We start from the raw sequence: 3,961 nt of genomic DNA, 5'->3' as shown, positions 1-3,961 counted from the left end.
GGTTCACAACCACGCCTGAAATCTCGATTATCACTTTATCATGCAAGAGTATAAAATGTTCGGTGACACCCGAACTTACCCCTTCCTTACTTGTTTATTTTATTTTGCCGGTAAAATCTTCGGCTGGCATTGTGGAACATGTTTGTTCCACAATTTAAAAGTATTTTTTGTTTTTAGTATTGCCGGTACTTTCTTCGGCTGGTGTCTTAGGACTTTTTTGTCCCAAGTAATATAAATTTTGTATTTTTATATTTTGATATATATTTATTTTATATTTCTTACCATAATTTTTTGTTTTATTTTACCGGTATGAACTTCGGCTGGCGTTGTAGAACATTTTCGATCCATAATATTTGGCTGGCATTTTAGGACCTTTGTGTCCCAAAATAAATTTTTTTTGTTATAAAATATTGCCGGTATAATCTTCGGCAGGCGCTTCAGGAGCCTCTGCTCACAAAGAACTATATTTTTCTTTCCTTTAACTTTATTGTTCAAAAATTCGTATTAATTTGAATTAAAAATATTTAAATAGCATATATTTTGTTGCCTATATTTGCTTTCATCCTTTCTAGGAAAATATACTATTTTATTCTGGAGGGTCTGGAGTTCAGAATCGCAGAATTGAGTTTATATTATAAACCCCTTCCGGTAGTGAATCGCGGTTTTAAAAATATTTTATTATTTGGCTGGTCGAGCCTTCATTTAAAATTTTTTAGATTTAATTTAATATAATTTGTATATATTTGATATACCAATATAAGGTATCTTGCTAAAATAAGATTTGTGCGGGGTTTAGATGAAATAAAATGTTTTTGGGAAATTTCTGATTTACAGAAATTTTTTAATTCTTTTGTTTTTAAGATGGGCTTTCAGCTTTTTTTATGTGGGTGTCTTATGGATCCACACATTTTCWTTTATTTCTTTGAAATTTTCACAAATGTTCACTTTCAGTTTTTTCCTTCAATTCAAATTTTGAAATCTCTTTATATTCGCTGTTGTACTTTTATGTTTTTTAATTTTTTTAATTGTTGTAACGCGTACGTTTGATTGTTGTTGGCCCGTAATCCCTTTAGACGTGGAGCGTTCGATTGGCAATTGGCACAAACTGACACTCGAAATTTTTTCAATATTTTTTTAAGTGGCGCTGAGATTTTTTTTACTATGTGTCTTGGATTTATAGCAGAAACAGTCAAAAACGCTATTCCCTTCCTTCCTTTTCCTTCCTTAGCGAGCAAAATGTGTTAAAAGTTGAGACCATGGTAAAAACGCAGAAATCAGCCATCTTTGTTTGTTTCCATTTGAACAATGTTGCCATTGCTAAATGCGCATATATAATTTGGTACACATCTAAGTTTTCAATTAAAATTTTTCATAATATAAAATATCAAAACTTACAACAAAGTATTAAAAATAGTTTATATATTTACAAATAATAGCATTCGACTCTGATTTTGTGTTATTTTAAGAAAATTTCAAACATATTTAAAATATTGTAACCCTGCGTTGTGACAGAGCAATCAGCTGACACGTTTCTAAGGCAAAAACCAAAATGCCGTGGATTCCCACGAGAAGGGAGTAGCGTTTTCCAATGTTCACTTACATTGCGCGCCCATAAAATACGTCGGGCTACGATTTTACGTTTTTGACTGTTTCTGCTATTAGAGCTTTTTCAACCTTTTTTTTACTTTGCCGTTAATTGCGTAGTGCGTTTCTAATTGCTACCGCACGCTTTGAGTAACACACTAGTTATTTCTCTTTTCGCGAGTTTGCGATACTCTTTGTGTTTCTTTTTTCTCCTCAGTTGAGGATACTTCATTGATGTTTTCAAACGGTAACACGGGGATTTTTGTGTCCTTAAATAGTTTACGCCGAATCTTATAATTATATTTTGGTCCACAAAAGTTTTACGATTCTCCTGGCAGGATCGCCAATTAATTTGAATTTTGGCGAATTTTGTTTGGTTTGAATTTTGTGGGCAACCGATTCCCGATTTTCTTTATTTAGTTTCTTCTTAAATACAATATTTTTTTAAGCCTAGATACAAATATTAATCTTACATTCAAAGAAGTATATCTACAATCCACTTAAGATAGACCATATGTTACAAGTGGAAAGGTTCATCTTACAATCTATAAATTACATCTTGGCAAAGTACAATTTTTTATTTAACATTCTAAACTACATATCCAATCCACTTATGACGGATCATATGGGTCGTAAGCTTCATATTACATATTTCTGACTAATAATAGATATGTTCATGTAATATGAACTGGTGGTATTAACTTGTACCTTACCCACTTCGCTATTGCGCTCTCTTCCCAATAGGAACTTAGAATCTGCCGGTAATTTTATACCCTGCACTGGGTACCAAATCATATTTATCTCTGTATTAATAAAAAAAAAATCGTCTTTTACGAAAAAAACATTTATATACAAAAAAAAAATGCGGTTTGCACTGAGAAATCTTTAATTCATTTTAACAAATATTTCTAAATACAACCAAAGTTATGATTAATAATAAAAATCAAAATATACTCGCAATAGCTACACGCTCAAAACAGGTTGCTAAATTTATTTCCGAAAATGACTGTTTATTAAGACCATGCTCAAGATTTTCATCTTCACCGATTCAAAGTAATTCTGAATCGTTTTTGGAGATATAATACCAAAATCTTAAAAAGTTCTTGGGCCCGTCTCCAAACCGCTCATGATACGTGACGACTCAGAAATCTTAGATCCTCGGCTTACACAATGTATGACAACTACTTAGACTAGTACGAAGAAACATAAGCTATGATGTTCGATCAATTAAAGTTAATAAAAGCAATTGCACCTACTCCACACACTAGAGTACATCTGCCATAAATAGATAACCAAAAGGCAAGTTAAGGCATCCACCTCGAGACGCCCGCTTGTGACACAGAAACGTTTTACTGTGGTTATGAAGAAGGGCCGTCCTTCCGCAGCATGTTCACTGCTGTGTACATACAGCATTCTCAATTATCAAAAGCGCAAAAATTGTATTACCTCAGATACAAAACCAAGGGTCAAGCAGGCGTAATAGTCAAACAGTTCGCTCTTAATGACGAAAATTTCAGTTTTGCTTGGGAAGGTATAAAAGCAAGATACCAAAACGAAAGAATAAACAACTATCGACACTATTGAACCTGCCCTAAAATTCGGAAAGAAACAAGGGAAGGAATCATCAAACTAGAATTCATTGTTTTAAATTGCTTGTCGATTCTATCGACACAAAATATCCCCACATTCCGCTAAATATATGCACCGAAGCGTTACCAGAAAAATCGCCATTTTTGTCATCACGAAAACAGTGCCCAACGTGGCAACAAATGAAAGAGTAGAGTGGGTGGAGAAAAAAATAGTCAGAACGAAAAATATTCGACGCGACCACAATCGTAGCTTAAACAGACCCCAAGCGAGAACCAAAATCAAACAGAATTTCTAACTAAACACAATCGTTCATATCCAAACAAAGAAAAGATACATCATACGAACTGTGCACAAGAGGGCATAAGCTTATATCTTGCGAGAAGTTTAAAAACTTAAAAGTTAACTGTTTATTGGAGTTAATTTCCACTATGTATTTTGCGGGGTATACTTACTTTACCTTTAGTTATGTAGCCCTTTTGGTTTTATTTGAATTAAAAATTGGCAATTTTTTAGAACTCAAACTTAGCAAGTTTTGTATTTTAGTTTGCGGGTAAAATCCAACGTTATAATAATATAATATAATAATAGTTGTTCACAATMTTTACACTATTCTCGTTTTTATTAAATTGTTCACTGTTTTTTACACTATTCTCGGTTTTTTATGAAATTGTTCACTGTTGCTGCCGCTTCACAATCACACACGACCGAAAGGATCTTTCAAAAACTTAGACCACGACTTCGACGAAAATTCAACAGCTGGCGAGACGCATGTAAAGTTTACGGGCGT

Source organism: Bactrocera latifrons, unplaced genomic scaffold (assembly GCF_001853355.1).
Source record: "Bactrocera latifrons isolate USDA-ARS-PBARC rearing strain unplaced genomic scaffold, ASM185335v1 scaffold_707, whole genome shotgun sequence".
Taxonomy (NCBI): domain Eukaryota; kingdom Metazoa; phylum Arthropoda; class Insecta; order Diptera; family Tephritidae; genus Bactrocera; species Bactrocera latifrons.
Note: the sequence above shows the minus strand (reverse complement) of the source record.